The 24,285-nt window shown below is 36.3% G+C and overlaps 1 protein-coding gene across 2 annotated transcripts in view; it reads right to left on the reverse strand.

Moving 5' to 3' along the window:
• Positions 1-24,285, reverse strand: part of Klhl4 (kelch like family member 4) — an 89,603-nt gene that overhangs the window by 60,966 nt on the left and 4,352 nt on the right. The window lies entirely within an intron of this gene.

Consider the following 24,285-nt stretch of genomic DNA (forward strand, 5'->3'; position numbering starts at 1 on the left):
AAATTTTGCAGGCAACTCACCATATTTTAATGTTTCCTCTCCTCTAACAATGTAATTTACATTAATTTGTCAATCAGTCTGTGCATAATTGCTTTAGTTAATACCAAATAGTTACTTAAATAGTAGAACATTCTCAATAGAGAATACAGGATATTTGGAATTTTTGTGGCCAGAAGTGACTTTTTTTTTCTGAGTTTTATTCACACAAACTTGGTAAAAGACAAAATGTTTTATTTAAATACCAATTCACATTTTTTACATAGATGTAGTGACTTAAAATATATTTCATATATATTATGCATACTTTTTCTTTTTAAACTTAATTTTATTTATATACTTATTTACTACAAATTATTAACTTTGTATCCTCAATGCAGTGCCCTTCCTTATCTCTTCCCAGTCCCACCCACCCTCTTCTCTCCAAAGCTCTTTCCCTAGTCCCCTTATAGGCAAGGTCCTCCTCCCCTTCTCTCTGATCCTAGCTTATCAGTTCCCACGAAGGCTGGCTACATCATCTTCCTCTGTGGCCTGGCAAGGCTGCACCCCCCAGGGGGAGGTGATCAAAGAGGCAACCACTGAGTTCATTTCAGAGACAGCACCTGTAAAGCAAAGGATACAGTCATGAAAACAAAAGGACTGCTTACAGATTGGGAAAGAATCTTCACCAACACTTTATCTGACAGAATATCCAGTATATATAAAGAACTAAAGAAGCTGAAAAACAGCAAACCAAGTTATCCAATTAAAAAATGGGGCACAGAGAACTCTCTGTAGGGGAATATGGAATGGTAGAGAAACACTTAAAGATATGATCAATGTCATTAGCCACTAGGGAAATGCAAATGAAAAGTACCCTGAGATTTCACGTTACACCCATCAGAATGGCCAAGATGAAAAACTCAAGTGACAACACATGATGGAGAGCTTGTGGAGAAAGGGGAACCCTCCTCCACTGCTGGTGGGAATATAAACTTGTACAACCACTCTGGAAATCAACTTGGCGCTTCCTCAGACAACTAGGAATAGTGCTTCCTTAAGATCCAGCCATACCACTCCTAGGCATATATCCAAAAGAGGCTCAAGTACACAATAAGGACATTTGCTCAACCATGTTTGTAGCAGCTTTATTTTTAATAGCCAGAAGCTGGAAACAGCACAGATGCCCCTCAGCTGAAGAATGGATGGAGAAATTGTGCTACATCTACACAATGGAGTATTATTCTGCAATGAAAAATAAGGAAAATCATGAAATTTGCAGGTAAATGGTGGGACATGGAAAGAATCATCCTGAGTGAGCTGTCCCTGAAGCAGAAACACACACACAGTATATACTCACTCATATAAACATATAAAATAGGACAAACCTACTAAAATCTGTACATCTAAAGAAACTAATCAAGAGAGAAGACCCTGAATAAAATGTTAAGTCCCCATTCTGAAAGGCAAAGATGGTGGACATCAGAAGAAGAAAAAACAGGAAACAAGTTAGGAACCTGCCACAGAGGGCCTCTGAAATTCTCTGCCCTGAAGACCATCAAAGCAGATGCTGAGACTTATGGCCAACTGTTGGGCAGAGTGTATAGAATCTTATGTAAGAACTGGTAAACAGTAAGAGCTGGAGAGGACAGGAACCCCACAAGGAGAGCAACCGAACCAGAAAATTTGAACACAGGGGACTTCCCAGAGACTCATACTCCAACCAATTACCAGGCATGGAGATAACCTAGAACCCCTGCACAGATGTAGCCCATGGCAGTTTAGTGTCCAAGTGAGTTACATAGTAATGGGAAGAGGGAGTGCTTCTGACATAGTCTGATTAGCCTGCTCTTTGATCACCTCTCCCTGAGGGGGAAGCAGCCTTACCAGGCCATAGAAGATGACAATACAACCACTCCTGATAAGATCTGATAGACTAAGATCAGAAGGAAGGAGGGGAGGAACTCCCCTATCAGTGGACTTGGGGAAGGGCATGTTTGAAGAAGGGGGATGAGGGTTGTGGGACCGGGAGGGGAGTAGGGAGGGACTTATGGGGGATAAAAGTGGATAAGTTGGATATATGCCCAGTAGTGTATATACTCACTCATATAGACATACAACATAGGACAAACCCACTAAAACCTGTGCATCTAAAGAAACTAAGCAAGAGAGAGGACCCTAACTAAAATGTCCAATCCCCATCCGGAAAGGCAAAGAGGATGGACATCAGAAGAAGAAGGAAACAGGAAACAACCTAGGAACCTACCACAGAGGGCCTCTGAAACTCTCTGCCCTTCAGACTATCAAAGCAGATGCTGAGCCTGATGGGCAACTGTTGGGCAGAGTGAATGGAATGTTAGGTAAGAATTGGGAAATAGTAAGAGCTGGAGAGGAAAGGGTCTCCACAAGGAGAGCAACAGAACAAGAAAATTTGAACACAGGGAACTTCCCAGGGACTCATACTCCAACCAAGGACTATTCATGGAGATAATCCAGAACCCCTGCACAGATGTAGCCCAGGGCAGTTCAGAGTCTAATTGGGTTACATAGTAATGTGAAGAGGGACTGCCTCTGACATAATCTGATTGGCCTGCTCTTTGATCTCCTCCCTCTGGGGGGGAGCAGCCTTACCAGGCCATAGTAGAGGACAATGCAGCCACTTTTGATGTGAACTGACAGACTAAGATCAGAAAGGAGAGGAGAACCTCCCCTATTAGTGGACTTGGGGAGTGGCATGCAAGCAGAGGGAGGAGGGAGGGTGGTATTGGGAGGGGAGGAGGGAGGGGCTTATGGGGGATGCAGAATGAATAAAGTGTAATTGATGAAAAATTTAAAAAAAAGTGGATAAGTTGTAATTAATAAAATAAAATTTTAAAAAAGGATATCTGCAATGACCAAGTGGAACTTGTCCTATGAAAGTTGATTCAGTATTCAAAACTTAGCCAATATTTAAAATCCTTTTTTTAAAATTTTTTATATTAATTACAGCTTATTCACTATGTATCCCAGCTGTCGCCCCCTCCCTCATTCCCTCCCATACCCACTCTCCCTCCTTCATCTTCTCCCATGCCCCTCTCTATTTCCAGGGGATGTCCTCCTCCCCTTCCATCTGACTCTAGCCTATCAGGTCTCATCCGGACTTGTTGCATTGTTTTCCTCTGTGCCTGGTAAGGCTGCTTCCCCCTCAGGGGGAGATGATCAAAGAGCAGGGCAATCAGTTCAAGTCAGAATCTGTCCTTGTTTCCTTACTAGAGTACCCATTTAGATACTGAGCTGCCATGTGCAGGGGTTCTAGGTTATATACATGAATGGTCCTTGGTTGGAATATCAGTCTCTAAAAAGACCCCTGGTCCCAGATTTCTTGGTTCTGTTGCTCTCCTTGTGTAGCTCCTGTCCCCTCCAGGTCTTTCAGTCTCCCCCTTCTTTCATAAGATTCCCTGAAATCTGCCCAAAGTTTGGCTATGAACGTCAGCATCTATTTTGCTACACTACTGGATAAAGTCTTTCAGAGTCCTTCTGTGGTAGGCTCCTGTCCTCTTCCCTGTTTTCTTTCTCTTCTGATATGCAAACCGTTTGCCTTGCTGAGTGAGGGTTGGTCATCTTTCCCTGGGAACTCCTTCTTTCTTAGCTTTTGTAAGTGCACAGATTTTAGTGTGTTTGTCCCATAATATTTGTCTAATATAATATTTGTCACTTATCCACTTATAAGTGAGTATATACCATGTTTATCTTTCTGCTTCTGAGATACCTCACTCAGGATGATCTTTTCTAGTTCCCACCATTTGCCTGCAATTTTCATGATTTCCTTGTTTTTAATTGCTGTGTAGTATGCCATTGTGTAAATGTACCACAATTTCTGTATCCATTCCTCCAATGAGGGATATCTGGGGTTGTTTCTAGCTTCTGGCTATTATGAATACAGCTGTTATGAACGTGGTTGAACAAATGTCCTTGTTGTGTACCTGAGCATATTTTGGCTATATGCCCAGTAGTTGTGTAGCTGGATCTTGAGGAAGCACTATTCTTAATTGTTTGAGAAATTGCCAGATTGATTTCCAAAGTGATTATACAAATTTACACTCCTATCAGCAATGGAGGAGGGTTCCCCTTTCTCCACATCCTCTCCAGTGTGTACTGTCACTTGAATTTTGAAAGTAATAAAAAATAAAACAATGTGTCAATGAAGTGATGCGTTTGATGAATTCTACCTTTTTCTGATGAAAGCAACAAATTACAAATGGACATTACCTTACTCAACTCAGTATGTGATTATAAATACTAGATGTTCTCATCTTAAAGGTGAACAAAATCATAACAAGATACAGCCACATGCCTTTTTATATGGCTGTTTTCAAAAACCAAAACAAACCACACAAAATTTTAAAGAATAATAACTATTCACAGATATTTAAAGAAATTAGAATTCTTGTACATTTTGAGATGCTCTATAAAATCAGACCTTTTGTGGAAAACATTATTTCAACTCCTCAAACCAGTATGCGAATTAAGCACTTGTAATTCTATATATGAAAGAAAATACAAGCAAAGACTCAAGTAAATATTTTTTACAGATTTGTTCACAGCATAATTATGTACAAAATATTCAAGGCATAAATAATCTACATACTCATCTACTAATAAACAAAGTAATATATTCATGGGATGGAATCATATTCACTTTAAAAGGCTTAAAATCTTGATACACACTACACCATGAATGAATTCTAAAGACATGTTGCAGAAAAATAAGCCTCACAAAAATTGATAGTACTGGGTGGTATGTATATAAACATGCTGGAGATGATGTGCAGATAGAGGAACACTCCTCCATTGCTGGTGGGAATGTAAATGTGTATAGTCACTTTGGAAATCAATTTGGCACTTTCTTAGACAATTAGAAATTGTGCATATAAAGAGAGAGAGAGAGAGAGAGAGAGAGAGAGAGAGAGCAGTCCACATGAGCACAACAGAAAATATAAAGTTAAACAAAAAGGTGATCAACAGTCAAAACAGTAGGCTCCATTCTGCCTACTCCCCTCCTGACTGTCTCACCCAGGTCAGAATCAGCCAGCACAGCAGTGAATCAGTTCACATCAGTGAACACAGCACAGCTGAGCTGGCTTGTGGCCCAGGTTTCATTCCCCACCATCTAAGGGAAGCCTATGGCAAGCTGGAGCAGCTCAAGACAAAGAGATATGTCTGCTATATATATGCCATATATCTGCTATATATCTGAGATATATATGCCCGCAGCCTGGCAAACATAGACCAAAATCTGCAACCCCACAATAGACAGAGACCCCAGTGCAGCTAAGATAGCCACCTGACCCAAGTACCGTTGACCCCCTCTCCAAGAAGGCCTGTAGGGCACTGGAGATGCTCTAGACTAGGAGATCTTTCTGCCTTCTCCCCAGCAGTCTAGCCCACCTGGGTCAAAAATGACACAGCCAGCATAACCAATGAACCCAGCAGAGCTGAGCCAAGCCAGAGACCGAAATCCTAGCCTCCAACTTCTTAAGAAAGCCTGTGGTCCACTGGAGCAGCTCTAGACTCACAGATCTTTCCACCTGTGCCCTGGGTCACAAACAGTGAGCCTACAGAGACAGTGAATCTATCAGAGACTACTTGAGATTCCAGAGACAGGTGGATCCAGTCTACAGTACAGGCTCCCAGAATAATCAGTCAATGCTAGAGACAACCAGATGGCTAGAGACGAGCACAGAAATACAGACAACAAAAACCAGGGCATCATGGCTTCAACAGATATTCTATTGCAGCTGAAACAGAGAAAAAATGATCTTAAATAGATAATTATACACTTATTTGAGGAATATAAGGAGGAAACAAAAAAAATGGGGGCACATATAGAGGAACATAAAGAAAAATGATAAAAAAAATAGAGGCTATCATGGACAAACAGGAGTCCACATTCAAACAGATGAAGGAAACAGTGCAAGATATGAAATCAGAATTAAAATCAAAAAAGAAAACATACACAGAGACTACCCTGGAGTTGCAGAACTTAGAGAAGATATCAGGAACCAAAAAGTTAAGCATCACAAACAGAATACAGGAGATGGACAAGAAAATCTCAGGCACTGAAGATACAATTGCAGAAATTGATAAATCTCTCAAATAAAAACTAAAATTGGAAAAGTTACAAATACAAAACATGCATGAAATCAAGGACATCATGAAAAGATGAAATCTAAGAATAATAGGATTAGACAAAAAAGAAGATTACAGGGTCCAATCCTCAAAAAATATTTTTGAGAAAATCATAGAAGAAAATTTCCCCAACCTTAAAAAAGAGATGTTCATAAACATACAAGAGGCCTATAGAACACCCAATAGAATAGACCAGAAAAACAAAACAAAACAACAGCAACAACAAAAAAAAAAAACAAACAAAAAAAAACTCGCCTGATACATAATGGTCAAAACATTAAATTAAAAAAAAACATTAAATTTATAGAACAAAGATAAAATATTAAAAGCAAAACGGGAAATAGGCAAAGCTAAATATAAAGGCAAACCTATCAGAGTCACACCAGACTTCCAAACAGAGACTATGAAAGCCAGAAGGTCCTGACTGTATATCGTACAGAAGCTTGGAGATCACACATGTCAACCCAGACTACTATATCCAGCAAAATTTTCAATCAACATAGATGGAGAAAACAAATTATTCTATTACATGAATAAATTTAAATAATATATGTGCAACAATCCAGCCATACCGAAGATACTAGAAGGAAAATTTCAACCCAACAAGATCAAATACGCTCAAGAAAACACAGGATAAAGACACTATTACATCAAAAAAAAGGAAAAGAAAACAAACACAGAAACACACAATCACAATCAACTCCACAATAAAAGGAACTAACAATCATTGGTCACTAATATCTATGAACATCAATGGACTCAACTCTCCAATAAAATGACACAGACTAATAGATTGGTTGTGGAAATAGGATCCAACATGCTGCTGCATTCAAGAAACATACTTCTGCCACAAAGATAGACACTAGCTCAGAGTAAAGGACTCACAAAAGGTTTTCCAAGCAATTGGACCTAAGAAGCATGCAGGACTAGCCATCTTAACAACAACAACAACAACAACAAAAGACTTTCAAACAAAATTTATCAAAAGAGATGGAGAGGGAGACTTCATTCTCTTCAAAGGAAAAATCTACCGGGAGGACATCAAAATCCTGAATATCTCTGCACTAAACAAAAGGGCTCCTGCATTTGTCAAAGAAACTTTATTAAAACTTAAATCACACATTGATCCCAACACCTTAATAGTGGGTGACTTCAACAATCCACCCACACCAAGGGACAGACCATTGAGACAGACTCTTAGCAGAGAAATAATGACACTTACAGAGGTCTTGACTCAAATAGACCTAATAGATGTCTACAGAACCTTTTCTCCAAACACAGAAGAGTAAACCTTCTTCTCAGCACCTCATGAAACATCCAAAATTGACCATATACTCGGGCACAAAGCAATTCTCAACAAATAGAAGAAAATTAAAATACTCCCTCATATCCTGTCATACCACTCTGGCCTAAAACTAGACCTCAAAAACAACAAAAATAACAAAAAGCATACAAATACAAATCAAAACTGAACAACTCTCTATCCAATGACACCTGGGTATAAGAGGAAATAAAGGAAGAAGTTAAAGACTTCCTGGAACTGAATGAAAATGAAGGTACGACTTACCCTAACTTATGGGACACAATGAAAGCAGTGCTAAGAGGAAAGTTCACAGCACTATGTACCTTCAAACAGAAATTTGAGGCATCTCATACAAGCAAATTAATGGCACACCTGAAAGCCCTAGGAAAAAAAAAAAAGAAAGAAGCAGACACACCCAAAAGGAGTAGATGATTGGAAGTAATCAAACTCAGGGCTGAAACCAATACATTAGAAACAAAGAGAACAATTCAGAAAAATCAATATAACCAAGAGCTAGATATTTGAGGAAATCCACGAGACAGACAAAACCTTAGTCAAACCAACTGAAAGGCTGAGGGACACAGTCAAATCAAAATCAGAAACGAAATGAGCCCACAGTCACCTTGATACCTAAACAATACAAAGACCCAACAAAGAAAGAGAACTTCAGACCAATCTCACTTACAAATATTAACACAAAAATATTCAATAAAATACTCTCAAATGGAATCAAAGAACACATTAAAGATATCATCCACCATGACCAAGTAGGCTTCATCTCCAACATGCAGGGGTGGTTCAACATATGAAAATTCATCAATGTAATTCACCATATAAACAAACTGAAAGAAAATCAAAACACATGATCATCTCTTTAGATGCTGAAAAAGCATTTGACAAACTTTAATATTCATATGTTTAAAGTTTTGGAGAGATCAAGGATTCAAGGCTCATACCTAAATATAGTAAAACCAATATACAGCAAGCCTATAGCTAACATCAAACTAAAGGGAGAGAAACTCATATCAATCTTACTGAAATCAGGGACAAAGCAAGGCTACCTATTATCTCCTTACCTCCTCAACATTGATCTTGAAATCTTCACTACATTAATAAGACAATAAAAGGAGATCAATGTTATAAAAATCAGAAAGGAAGAAGTCAAACTACCACTATTCTCTGATAATATGGTAGTATACACGAATGAACACAATAATTCTACCAGAGTATAACTTCAGCTGATAAACACTTTCAACAAAGTGGCTGGATACAAAAATAACTCAAAAAAGCAGTAGCCTTCATATATACAAAAAATGGGGGGATGAGAAGGAAATTAGTGAAAAAAAACACCCTTCAAAATAGACACTAATAACATAAAGCACAAACAAAACAAACAAACATAAACAAACAAACAAAAAAAACAAACAAAAAAACCTTCAAGTCTCAGAAGAAAGACATTGAAGAACATTTCAGAAGATAGAAAGATCTCTTATGCTCATTCTATTGGTAGGATTAATATAGTGAAAATGGCTAATGGTACAGAAAGCAATCTACAGATTCAATGTAATTCCCATGAAAATACCAGTACAATTTGTTACAGATATGGAAAGAAAAGTTCTCAATTTCATATGGAAAAACAACAACAACAACAAAAAACCCAGAATAGCTAAAACAATGAAAGATTTTCTGTAGGTGTCTCCATCCCTGACTTCAACCTGTACCATAGATCAACAGTAATAAAAGCAGCAAGGTACTAGAATAAACAGAATGGTGGTCATTGGCATCTAATCGAGGACACAGAAAAAAAAAAAAACCCACACATGTATGGAAACTTAATTTTTGACAAAGAAGCCAAAACCACACAATGGATAAAAGACTGTACCTTCAACAAATGATGCTGGTCTAACTGGATGTCTAAATGTAGAAAAATGCATATAAGCCCATATTTATCACCCTGCACAACGTTAAAGTCCAAGTGGATCCAAGACCTCAACATAAAACCAGACACTCATAATCTGTTAGAAAAAAACAATGTGGGGAAGAGCCTTGACCTCATTGGCACAGCAATTTCCTGAACAGAACACCAACAGCTCAGGCTCTAAGATCAACAAATAATAAATGGGACCTCATGAAAACTGAAAATACTCCGAATAGCAAAGAACACTGTCATCATATCTAAACGCCAGCCTACAGGTTGGGAAAGCATCTTCACCACACTATATCTGACAGAGGGCTAATAGCCAGACTATACAAATACCTCAAGAAGTTAAAAAGCAACAAATCAAATAATCCAATTAAAAAATGGGGTACAGAGCCAGAGAATTATTAATAGAGGAATATTAAATGACAGAGAAACACTTAAATAAATGTTCAAAATCCTTAGTCATTAGGGAAATGGAAATCAAAACGACCCTGAGATTTCACCTTACAACCCTCAGAATGGCTCAGATCAAACACTCAAGAAACAACACAGACTGGAGAGGAAGTGGAGAAAGGGAAATCACCTTCCATTGCTGCTGGGAGTATAAACATGAACAAGGAATTTGGAAATCAATGTGACGCTTTCTCAGAAAATTAGCAATAATACTACCTCAAGATCTCACTATACCACTCCTAGGCATATATTCAAAATATGTTCAAGTATACACCAAGGACATTTGCTCAATGACCATGTTCATAACAGCTTTATTCGTAATAGCCAGAATCAGGGGACAACCCAAATGTCCCTCAACTGAGGAATGGATACAGAAATTGTGGTACATTTACACAATGGAATACTACTCAGCAATTAAAAACAAGGAAGTCATGCAATTTGCAGACAAATGGTGGGAAGTAGGAAAGATCATCGTGAGTGAGGTATCTTAGAAGCAGAAAGACACACATGGTATATACTCACTTATAAGTGGATATTAGACATGTAATATAGGGTAAACATACTAAAATCTGTATACATAAAGAAGCTAAGCAAGAAGGAGGAACCTGGGTAAGATGATCAATCCTCATTGAGAAAGGCAAATGGGATGGACATCAGAAGAGAGAGAAAACAGGGAGCAGGACAGCAACTTACCTAGCAGGGTATCAAAGCAGAAGCTGAGACTCCTAGCCAAACTTTGGGCATTGTGCAGGAAATCTTATGAAAGAAAGGGGAGATAGGAAGACCTGGAGGGGACATTTGCTCCACAAGGAGAACAACAAATAAAAAAATCTGGGCCAAGGGGCCTTTCTGAGACTGACATTCCAACCAAGGACCACACATGGACATGACCTAGAACCTCTGCTCAGATGTATCCCATGGCAGCTCATTATCCAAGTGGGTTCCCTAGTAATGGAAATAGGGGCTGTCTCTGACATGAACTGAGCAACTCGCAATTTGATCACTTCCACCTGAGGAGGGAAAAGCCTTACTAGTCCACAGAGGAAGGCAATGAAGCTAGTCCTGATGAGACTTAATAGGCTAGTGTCAGAGGGAAGGGGAGGAGTTTCTGCCCTATTGGTGCACTTGGGGAGAGGCATGGGAGGACATGAGGGAGGGAGGGTGGGATGGGGAAGAAATGAGGAAGGGGGCTACATCTGTGATACAAAGTAAATAAACTGTAATTAATGAAAAATAATTTTAGAAATGGGGTAAAGTGTTAAACAAAGAATTTTCAACAGAGGAATATCAAATGACAGAAACACTTAAAGAAATGCCCAACATCCATAGTCATCAGGAAAATGGAAATCAAAATCACCCTGGGATTCTACCTTACACCCATCAGAATGGCTAAGATCAAAAACTCAAGGGACAGTACATGCTGGAGAGGATGTGGAGGAAAGGGAACCTCCTACATTACTGAGGGTGGGACTGTAAACTTCTACAACCACTTTGGAAATTAATCTGGGGCTTTCTCAGACAATTAGGAATAGTGCTACCTCAAGATCCAGCTATACCACTCCTAGGTATATACCCAAAATTTGTCCCACCCTTCAATAAGGACATTTGCTCAACTCTGTTCATAGCAGCTTTATTCGTAACTTAGTATCTGGAAACAACCTAGATGTCCCAAAACGGAAGAATGGATTCAGAAAGTGTGTTACATTTACACAATGGAATAGTATTCAGCAATTAAAAACAAGGAAATCATGAAATTTTCAGGTAAATAGTGGGAACCAGAAAAGATCATCCTGAGTGAAGTATCTAAGAAGCAGAAAGACACATGTTATATACCCACTTATAAGTGGATATTAGCCATATAATATAGGATAAACTTATTTAAATCTATTGTCCTAAAGAAGCTAAACAACAAGGAGGACCCTAGGGAAAAGGTTTAATCCTCTTTCAGAAGGGCATGAAGGATAGACATCAGAAGTAAGAGAAGAAAAAGAATGGGACAATAGCCTTCCACAGAGGACCTCTGAAAGATTCTACCCACCAATGTTCAAAGGATATAATGAGACTCATAGCCAAACACTGGGCAGAGTGCCAGAATTTTTATGGAAGAAGGAGATATAAAGATTTGGAGCAGACAGGATCTCCACAAGGAGAATAGAAGAGCTAATAATCTTGGGGTCAGGGGGACATGCAGGGACTGATAATTTATTCAAAGACCATGAATGGAGGGGACCTAGTCCCCTTGTTCAAAGGAAGCTCAAAATCTGCTCAGTTTCCAAGTGGGTTCCCTAATAAGTGATACAAGGCATGTCTCTCTGGGAGTGTAACATTGCCAAGCCATAGAGGAAGATGATGCAGCCAGCCTTGATGAGATCTGATAAGATTAAGGTCAGATAGAAGAGGAGCAGGCCCTCCCCTATCAGGGAACTAAGAAAAGGGCATATGGGAGAAGAGTGAGTGTAGGTGGGACTTGGAGAGGAAAAGTGTGGTGACTGCAACGAGGATACAAAGTTACTAAATTGTAATAAATAAATAAACAAATTACTTAATTAATTAAATATTAAAAAGAAATTATCTTATATTTACAAGTAAATTAATTCAACCTCAGAGGTAGCTACTAGAATTTGGAAGAGTATGTGTGTTTTAAAACTTTTGTATCATTCCTGTTTTATACTTAGTTTTTTAACATGGCATGTGTTTCCTCTGACTGACAAAATATGTAAAACAAATGGGAATAGTAATAGTGGAATATGAACAAAATGCATTACGTTCATTATCCCATTATTTTCTAAAATGTAGTTGTAAAAATAAATACAGTCTTGATTTTTAAAATTGAATAAAAAAGAGTAAGCTAGAGCCATGTACTTAAAATTTTGAGAAAGTTCAGAGCTTTAAGGTGGTCAAATAAGTCTGTCAACCTGAAAGCATTTTCACCTTTCTTTTTCCTTCTAGGTGATATTAATCTTGAGTCTCCCAGCATGCTTCTAGAATAGGGGTAAACAAATTACAGTTTGTGGCCTAAATAAAACCAGCTAGCCATTGTTCAAAAATAGTGAACTAAGATGTTGTTTTACAATTTTGAAATGTACTATGCAAAATTAAAAATATAATTTATATAAATATGCTTTTATATATATGCCTCATTTGTATACAAGGTAGGAATGAAAGCAAGTATTAATATTTACTTGATTTTAATATATATCTTCTATTATTTAATAGAAAAGATACATTTACTTATATTCTAAAATACTCAATTCATTTTCAAAATGTCCATCTAGAATATCTACAAGGGATTAAAATGAAGTTTATTATCATATCTTATACATTTGTTACTTTGATTTAATATAAAAACAAGGAATGATAGAGTAAGATAATAACTGAATTTCTTTCTCCCCTTACAGCTTTTATTTTGATACATCATAAAAAATTATAGATTTACATAGAAAAGACATACATAAACACAAAATTAAAATATACTAACTGGGAGGGGGAATCCAAGATGGCGGCACCAGGAGGCCACTGTTTCTGAGGAGCAGGACAGCAATGTCTGTACAGCGACCAAGAGACTGAACTTTGGGCCCTAAAACAATAGAGATCCTATTTCCCAGGTGAGAGGAAACTCTACGGTATGGGGTGGTCCACTATCAGGTCACCCAGCCAGAACCCAGAAGAGACCCCGGGTTGCACAGTCACCAGACAAGAGCCACAGATCTTCTGGAAGTATCTCCATCTCTGATCTCAAGCTGTACTATAGGGCAGTATTAATAAAAACCTGCATGTTACTAGCATAGAAACAGAATGGTGGATCAATGGAATTGAATAGAAGACCCAGAAATAAACCCCACACTTATGGACACCCGATTTTTGACAAAGAAGCCAAAACCACACAATGGAAAAAAGATAGCATGTTCAACAAATGGTACTGGTCTAACTTGATGTCTACATGTTGAAAATACAAATAGATCCATATTTATCACCCTGCACAAAACTAAAATTCAAGTGGATCAAAGACCTCAATATAAAACCAGATACACTAAATCGGTTAGAAGAAAAAGTGCGGAAGAGCCACTCATTGGCACAGGAGACATCTTCCTGAACAGAACTCCAACAGCACAAGCTCTAAAAGCAACAATCAATAAATGGGATCTCATGAAACTGAAAAGTTTTTTTAACGCTAAGGACACTGTCATCAGAACAAAATGACAGCCTACAGACTGGGAAAGGATCTTCACCAACCCTATATCTGACAGAGGGCTAAAATCCAGAATCTATAAAGAACTAAAGAAGTTAAAGGGCAATAAATCAAGCAATCCAATTAAAAAATGGTGTACAGAGCTAAACAGAGAATTCTCTGTAGAGGAATATAGAATGACAGAGAAACACTTAAAGAGGTGCTCAATGTCCTTAGCCATCAGAGAGATGCAAATCAAAACAGCCTTGAGATTTCACTTTACACTCATCAGAATGGCTAAGATCAAAAACTCAAGTGCTTAACTATTTTCATTTTCTCAAAATATAAATGAGGCATACTAAATTTATTTAGAAACATGGATTGATAATGCTAACATTCACTGGACACTTGTAGATAATGAAATGTTTCTGAATTTCTCAATTTATTTTCTCAGCAAATATGTCAAATAGTCATATGAAATATTAGTGACTGTTCTTCATTTCATAGATGAGAAAAATTGAGGCACACAGAGATTAAACAGTTCATTAGAATTCATTCATAACAGCATTAAATACTAGAACTGGCACTTGGAATTAGATACTTTGCAAAGGCACTCAATCATGTTTTTTATATAGAGCATGGAAGAAACAAATTTTATTTGGATGGCAGTAGCTTTTATGTTACATATAATAAACATTTTGGCAATTGGTTTCCTTAATTTAAAAATAAATTTCTTTGTTATGTCAACTACTTATTTATTCATTTAGCATATTAGAATCTGATCATAGTTGTTTTTCTTCACTCTGTTAATCTTGTAAAAGCAGCGATGACTAATATTTTAACGAACTGACTACACACTGACAGACTAGGAAAACAAAGATGATGTCAGAGAAAACAAACAAGGAGATACAATGTCACACTTTGTTATCCATTGCAATTACATTAATCTCTCTATTCAGAGACAGCAGCAAAGTGTGAAATCAGAAGATGGAAGGAAAACCGGTTTGCATCTGCCCCCATCAAGATAATATGTTAATAAATGAGCTCAGGACTGATTATGTTGGTTAGAAATTCAGAGAGTTACAAAAGTAATCTTGACAAATTTCCATTTCTGCTTTTTGAGTAACAGATCACTATGAAAATCAAAGATGTATTGTTATAATGGTATGAGATTTCAGTATTGTTTATGTCAAGACCACTTCACGATTGCTCATTCCTCATTATTAGGTAAGGCGCAATTATAGAACTGCAGTTTACTGACTAAGTATTAGAAAATAGCCTTGAACTAACAATGTTCAGTTACAATAAAAGTCTGTTAATTCATTAAAAGTATCTATATTGCAGTGTATCTATACTTTAAAATGTTATCTTCTATTCAATAAATACATTCTCATTTAGTCACTTAAACTTAAGAGAAAAAAATGCTCATTTTCTCATTCTCCTTTCGGTTATGTAATTTCTAAGTCCTCTTGCTAACAAAATTGTCCTGCATGATCAAAGGTAAGTCAGTTATAAAGACTGGACGAATGATAATTCTGCTGTGTGATGTGTATAATAGCACCATCTCAGAATCTCAAGAGACGCAGAATATGACCCTTCCTAACCACGTTTAAATGATGCAAGCTATTATTTGATATCTTTTTACTATTAGAGTAGGCTTACTGATGATTTCACATGAGTTTGAAACTGATTTGAATAAAGGTTTATAGCACTAGGAAAACAAATGCCAAGTGAATGGAAAGGGTGGGAATGGTTGTGTTCCCACTTAAGGATAAGCAAAGTAAATTTCTTGTATAGAAGAAATTTTCACTGCTGCAGCGATTACAGATAGTGACAAAGTGATGTCACAATTGGGTATAATCAGTTGGTGATTTGGCTATATGTGAAGATGTTATAATAAATTAAAAATTGGTATAATGATCATATTTATTTAGGAAAAATAAGACCATGTTCAATTTGGAGTTTCTACTACTCTGACCTGTCCATGGTATCAGTACGAACTGATGCAAAAAGCTTTTGTCTAAAAACTGTTAGGTATTAAAAGTAAGGCAGTAAATGAATATTACATGCTCTGGAATATCTGTTAAGTGTTTTCCTGTTGAAACATTATGAGACATTCTTACTGTAAATTCCAGAATTTCTCCAAGGGGAAGCTTATTGTAGCATCTTCTATGTCTCTAAGTTTTCTTTGTTGGAGTCTTTATAGCCTTAGAAATTTACTAAAGGTTCTTTATTCTTTATATTCCAGTTGAGCTTTCAAGATTAGCTTTACATTTATGGTGCTTTTTTGTGTTACTTTTACTCCAATGTCAGATTTATCTATTTTACCAAATAAAATGAATATTGTTTCTATTCAACTCCTTTTATTTAATCAAATTTCAGTACTCTTACTTCTTGGACTACATCATTATTTTTGCTAATATAATTTAGATGGGAAAATAAAAAATTCTTGAGCTAACAAAGTTTTAGCATCTAAGTTGTATCAGTTTCGAGGAAATGAATTCTAATATACTAGGCTTATCATTTTGAGCATTATTTTCTTACTGTCATTAAAACTCTCAGTAACCTAGTGGGTTCCCTACTAAAGGGAACAGGGACTATTTCTGACTTGAACTCAATGGCTGGTTTTTTACATCCCCCCCCCCCCAGGGAGGAGCAGCTCTGCTAGGCCACAGAAGAGGATTTGCAGCCAGTCCTGAAGAGATCTGATAAGCTAGGGTCAGATGGAAAGGGAGGAGGTCCTCCCCTATCAGGGGACATGGAAAGGGGCAGGGAGGAGATGAGGGAGGGATGGTGGGATTGGGAGGGAATGAGGGAGGGGGATACGGCTGGGATACAAAGTAAATAATCTGTGATTAATATTAATAAATAAAAATTATTATAAAAATTTTCATATGCAATATATCAATGGACCAATAAACTTGGAACAGGAAGTACTTCAGATTTAAGATAGCTAATTATTACTCTAGACATTTGTATTTATATTTAAGCAATGTAGTTAAACCTTTTTATTTTTTATTTTAAAAAGTTTATTTATTAAAAAGTGACAGTTTATTCACTTTGTATCTCCACTGCAGCCCCTTCCCTTGTCCCCTCCCAATCCCACCCTACATTCCATATCTCCTCCTACACCCTTACCCAAGTCCACTGATAGGGGAGGTCCTTCTCCCCTTTCTGTCTGACCCTAGCCTACCAGGTCTCATCAAGACTGGCTGCAATGTCCTCCTCTGTGGCCTGGTAAGGCCGCCTCTCCCTCACTGGGAGCTAATCAAAGAGCCAGCCACTGAGTTCATGTCAGAGACAGTCCCTGTTCCAATTATTAGGGAACCCACTTGGAGACTTAGTTGCCATCGGCTCCATCTGTACATGAGTTCTAGGTTATCTCCAGGACTGGAGAGATGGCTCAGCTATTAAAGGCTAGGCTCACAACCAAAATAGGTTATTACCATGTATGGTCCTTGGTTGGAATATGTTTCAGAAGAGACCACTGTGCCCAGATTTTTTCGTTTTGTTGCTCTCCTTGTGGAGCTCCTGTACCCTCCAGGACTTACTGTCCCCTCCAGGACTTACTATTTCCCCCTTCTTTAATAAAATTCCCTGCATTCTGCCCAAAGTTTGGTTATGAATCTCAGCATCTGCTTTGATACACTGCTGGGTAGAGTCTTTCAGAAGCCCTTTGTGGCAGGTTCCTGAAAGATCATCCTGAGTGAGGTATCCCAGAAGCAGAAAGACACATATGGTGTATACTCACTTATAAGTGGATATTAGACATATAATATAGGATACACATACTAAAATCTATACACCTAAAGAAGCTAAGCAAGAAGGAAAACCCTGGGCAAGATGAGCAGTTCTCATTTAGAAAGGCAAACAGAATCGATACAGGAAGAGGGAGAATATAAACACTATGATAGGAAATAGACCCATCTATTGTATTATGGTATATCTCATTTTTCAACTTCATTCACAGACAGACTAAATTATATGGTATTTTGTCTCTAACTAAGCTTGAAGACTTATTTTTATAAAAGTTGTTAGTTTTACCTTTTTATTAAAAAAGCAAAGTAAGTTTATTAACAATCATAAAATTTTTAATTATTAAATAAAAAATATTGAATAGAAAAAAACAAATTTCTCAGTGTTTTCAAATCCTGGCATGTTCCTTTTTGAAATTCAGGGACAATAAATTTGTATTAAAAGGTATTAGAGAATTTTCAATATTATGATATTTTAAATATGCTAAATGGGCAGTTACTTTATTGGAGACCTGATTTTGAATTGGTTTTCATTGAATATTCCTGTAGGATGTAATTTTAAGTAATACTAAAGTTTGGCTACTGAGAAACCAATAGAAGTAGGAAGAGAAAAGGGTGAGAAGTACATTTTTTTATAATAACATTTGAAAATAAACAAAGGATATGTTACTATGACCAATAAGGCTAATAAAATGATGATTACTAGATTAAAGATTCATTTCTGAAAGTTGTGTAAACATTATCATTGATATTCTCCCTTATAATGCAAACTACACTGCTATATAAATTATTATATCTCTTTGTTGATTTGAAAAACATATTTTATAATGTTTCCAGAACACACTCATATAATGCTTTTGTTTAAAATATCAATAATTCCTTATTTCAGTGTTAAAATTAGATGACTAAAAACAATTTGATTTATATTTTTTCTCACTTCTAGTTTAATTTTAAGTAGTTTTAAAAATACAGTTAGAAAATTATCTCTCTTTCACTATGTCTAAATATTTGACATGCTCTTTAGTGAAATTATCTGGCTTTAGTATAATGAACATAAATAAATGATCCATTTATCACTGGAAGCTAACGATTTTATATAATGATTATTGTTCTGTATGTATCAGTTCTTTCTTCCAAAAAACATAGTAAACCATAATGTAAATGCATTTTAAAGTGATAAATGATACTTTTATCTAAAAATATCTATAAATAAATGTCACTAGTATCCATGGTATACTCAGTGATTAAGGTGTGATTATTTCTAATGGGAAACTAATATTATGAGTTCTATAGCCCTTTAATTGGTACATACTAAATGGTGACCATGAGAAATTTTATCTGGCTAAGACTATTTCATGATGTTATTAGAACTTTAGTTAACTCCAGTAAGATTGTCTTTAGACTATTACCTTGTTGCCACAAGATAGGACATATTTATTAGAGAAGGAGAATCAAGAGCATTACCATTTTAATGAATGTGGAAGAATACAAACAAGAAACACCAAATACTCATTTCTCATAAATGTGTGATCCACTAGAGTTGACGTAGAAAATACATTTAACATGATGATCATGGTATTTAGTTGTCAGAAAAGACAATATGGTTAAAAAGGAGTTTAAATCTTTTGAACACGAAGACGGTAGTATTTGTCAGAGAAAAGACTGCGAGTAAAAGAATTTAAAAATTGAACAAATAATTCTATTTCTAAAATGTCTGGAATTACTTTGTTAAATTGAAATTATGTGTTAAAATGGTCTCTATTTCATGAAAAACTCATATAAGAACTAACAGACTTCTGTACACTTTGTTTTAAATCTTAGTCAAAATTTCACCTCCACTCTTCTATAAAAAATCATGTAGTTTATTCCGTATTCTTCCATTTGAAATCAATTTTTATTGAATAATGCAGTGTAAAGTTAAATAATGCAGGCCATGTTCCTCAGAATAACACACTATTTTTTGCATTGTAAAAAGATATGCAACAACAAATACCCAGAAAAACATTTCACAGAGAAATATAAGTTATCCATATGAATAAGATATCTATGAAGAAATATTTTGAGAACAAAGAGTAAAAAGCTATGTTTGTGTGTTTGTGTGTGTGTGTGTGAGCGTCTGTGTGTGTGTGTTTTAGCATGTAAGAGTGTGTACCTGGAGTACAGTAAATGTTTAAATAAGGTGCATTTTGAGTATGCCAATAGTCATACTTTAACTTCTTCCTTTCCGATTTGTATCCTCTTGATCTCCTTTAGATGTCTTATTGCTCGAGCTAGGACTTCAAGTACTATGTTGAAGAGATATGGAGAAAGTGGGCAGCCTTGCCATGTCCCTGATTTCAGTGGGATTACTTTAAGTTTCTCTCCCTTCAGTTTGATGTTGGCAATAGGCTTGCTGTATATTGTCTTTGCTATGTTTAGGTGTGTGCCTTGTATCCCTGATCTCTCCAAGACTTTAAACATGAATGGATGTTGGACTTTGTCAAATGCTTTTTTGGCATCTGAGGAGATGATCATCTGGTTTTTCTCCTTCATTTTGTTTCTATGATTGATTACATTGATTGATTTTTGTGTATTGAACCACCCCTGCATGCTTGGGATCAAGTCTAATTGGTCTTGGTGGTTGATATCTTTTATATGTTCTTGGATTCGGTTTGACAGCATTTTCTTGAGTATTTTTGCATTGATGTTCATAAGAGAGAAGGCCTATTGTTCTCATTTTTGGTTGGGTCTTTGTGAGGTTTCCGTATCAAGGTGACTGTGGTTTCATAGAATGATTTTGATAATGTTCCTTCTACTTCTATTTTGTGGAGTAATTTGAAGAAAATTTGAGTTAGCATTTCTTTGAAGCTCTGGTAGAATTCTGTGCTGAAACCATCTGGCACTGGGCTTTTTTTGGAAGGGAGACTTTTGATAACTGCTTCTATTTCCTTGGGGGAACACAGGACTATTCAATCTTTTTACCTGATCTTGATTTAATTTTGGTAAATGGAATCTATCAAGAAAATTGTCCATTTCATTTAGATTTTCAATTTTTGTGGCATATAGGCTTTTGTAGTAAGACCTAATGATTGTTTGGATTTCCTCGGTGTCTGTTTTTATGTTCCCCTTTTCATTTCTGATTTTACTGATTTGGATAGTTTTTCTCTGCCGTTTAGTTAGTTTGACCAAGGGTTTGTCTATTTTGTTTATTTTCTCTAAGAATGAGCTCTTGGCTTCATTGATTCTTTGAATTCTTTTCTTTCTTTATACTTTATTAATTTCATCCCTGTGTTTGATTATTTCCAAGTGTCAACTCCTCTTGGGTGTGTCTGCTTCTTCCCCCCCCCCCCCAGTACTTTTAGGTATGCCATTAATTTGCTTGTATGAGATGTCTCAAACTTCTTTCTGAAGGCATTTAGTGTTGTGAACTTTCCTCTAAGCACTGTTTACATTGTGTTCCATAAGTGTGGGTAAGTTGAGCTTTTATTTTCATTGAACTTTAAGAAGTCTGTAATTTCTCTTTTTGTTTCTTCCCTCCTCCAGCTGTCATTAAGTAGAGAGCTGTTTAGTTTCGAAGCATGTGTATGCCAGCTGAAGAATAGTTGCTAACCTTTTCTTTTAATATAAACTACACTTCAGTATGGACAAGGCAAGGCTGCCCACTCTCTCCATATCTCTTCAACATAGTACTTGAAGAATTAGCTAAAGCAATCAGACAACTAAAGGAGATCAATGGGATACAATTCAGAAAGGAAGAAGTCAAAGTACCACTATTAGCAGATGATATAATCATATATATGCTTGACCCCAAAAATTCTACCACAGAACTCCTTAAGCTGATAAAAACCTTCAGCAAATTGACTAGATACAAAATTAACTAAAAAATATCAGCAGACCTCCTGTTTTAGGAAGACAAATGGGCTGAGAAAGAAATTAGGGAAACTACTCCTTTCACAATAGCCACAAATAACATATAGTACATTTGTGTGACTCTAACCAAGCAAGTGAAAAAACCTGTATGAGAAAAACTTCAAGTTTCTGAAGAAAGAAATTGAAGAATATATCAGAAAATGGAAAGATCTCCCATGCTCATGGCTTCACAGGATTAACATAGTAAAAATGGCCATTCTACCAAAAGCAATCTACAGATTCAACTCAATTCCCATCACAATACCAACATAATTCTTTACGAACCTTGAGAAGACCATTCTCCACTTCATATGGAAAAACAAAAAACTCAGAATTGCCAAAACAATCCTATACAGCAACAAATCTCCTGGAGGTATCTCCATCCCTGATCTCAAACTGTACTACAGAGTTATAGTAGTAAAAACTGTATGTTACTGGCTTAGAAACAGAATGGTGGATCTATTGAATTGAATAGAAGACCAGAAATAAACCTACACACCTACGGATATTTGATATTTGACAAAGAAGCTAAAACCATACAATGGAAAAAAGATAGCATCTTCAACAAATAGTGCTGGTCTAACTGGATGTCTTCATGTAGAAAAATGCAAATAGATTCATATTTATCACCCTGCACAAAACTAAAGTCCAATTGATCAAAGACCTCAACATAAAACCAGACACACTAAATCTGGTATAAGAAAAAGTGGGGAAGAGCATTGAACTTATTGGCACAAGAGACAAGTTCCTGAACAGACCTTCCCTATCAGCGGACTTGGAAAGGGTCATGGGAGGAGATGAAGGAGGGAGGGTGAGATTGGAAAGGAATAAGGGGGAGGTCTACAGCTGGGATACAATGTAAATAAACTATAATTAATATAAAAATAAGTTAAAATAGATTCTTAGCCAATGATAGTTAATTTTTTGTTTTCCACAAATAATTACACAGCTTCCTAAATACTGTAATTTTAACCATTAGTGTTGAACTGGTGATTTTTTTATACACATGTCATCCTACCCCACTGTTTACACTTATTTTGAAGGAACTTCAGACTAATGAGGAATTACAAAACATATTTTACATCTTTTAATGCAACAAGCACTTGCACTTCTAAAATTGGTTTCTTAAAATATGTTTTATGCCAAGAAATGAAGATGACAATGACATCTTTAAGTCTCTCTCATTTTTCCATTTCTATTAGTTTATTAATATATTTTTCAAAACCCATCTTCTCTAAGTGTTTCTGTTTGGCAGTCTATAAGAATATGCACTGGTATTTTAACATACCTTATAAACTTCAGTTACAGGGTCAATGAAATTGTTTTTTGTTTTACTTTCTTGGAGGCTGCTTACAAACTGTACACTGCTGATTCTTTGTTGTAGCAGAGAGAATATTAAACAAAGTTTCAGAAAGAATATTATAATAAATTTTCTCATTTTCAATTCAGACTTCCCTGTACATTTAAATATTTTCTAGGTAGATTCCATATTATAAAATGGTTTTGGGAGATAGTGAAACCCATTTTGAATTTGTCTCAATATGAACATATGAAAATTTTTTTGTTCAAAGGTATAGACCTCTCTTCATGAGACACACTGTGTGGGAGTATAGTATCTAGTTGCCTATATAGCACATTACCACCATAGTTACAGGATGTCTGGGAAGTCACCTCTATATCCAGGTGACACAGATGTGCTCATATCTCTACAATAAACAGAACAATGTGCAGTTTTTAGTGCATCATTTAATCTGAGAATGTTTTGTACTTCCTTCAGTTGGTTATGTGGGGGCATGTAGCATGATCTGCACAGAAAAAAAAAATGATGTATGGTAGTTAAGGACACTTCTGTGGAACAGGAACAGTGATCTCACACTTGCCTCACATTTGTGATCCAGAAGTTTTGCTTCTTTCATTGCAAGTGAATCTCTGCTCAACTTTAACTACTTTGGAAAACCTATAACTATGTGAAAGAATACCTTCTTTTCCACTCTGTGCCCTTTAATTTTATTTAATACTACTTATAGCCATTTAAATTTTATATTTTGTTTTGTTTATTCCAATATAAGAATCATCTCTTTCTCTCTGTCTATGAATATGAATTCATAATGATGTCTCACAACTGAAGAATGGATACAGAAATTCTGGTACATTTACACAATGGAATACTGCTCAGCAATTTAAAACAAAAAAATCATGAAATTTGCAGGCAAATGGATGGAACTAGAAAAGAACAACTTGAGTGAGGTAATGCAGAAGCAGAAAGACACTCATGGTATATACTCACTTATAAGTGGATAAAATCTATAGTCATAAAGCAGCTAACCAAAAAAGAGGATCTTAGGGAAGAGATTTAATCTTCATTAAGAAGGGCAAACAGGATAGACATCAGAAGTAGTAGAAGATTGGGAACAAGACAGGAACCTTCCACAGGATAGTCTGAAAGACTATCCAGCAAGGTTTAGAAGCAGATGTTGAGATTCATAGCCAAACTTTGGGCAGAGTGCAGGGAATCTCATGGAAGAAGGGGGAAATAGAAAGACCTGGAGGGGATAAGAGCCCTACAAGGAAAGCAAAAGAGTCAAAAAATCTGGGCTGAGAGGGTCCTGCAGAAAATGGTGAATCAAACATTTGACCTCCTGCTCAGATGTAG

Source organism: Meriones unguiculatus, chromosome X, assembly GCF_030254825.1.
Source record: "Meriones unguiculatus strain TT.TT164.6M chromosome X, Bangor_MerUng_6.1, whole genome shotgun sequence".
Taxonomy (NCBI): Eukaryota; Metazoa; Chordata; class Mammalia; order Rodentia; family Muridae; genus Meriones; species Meriones unguiculatus.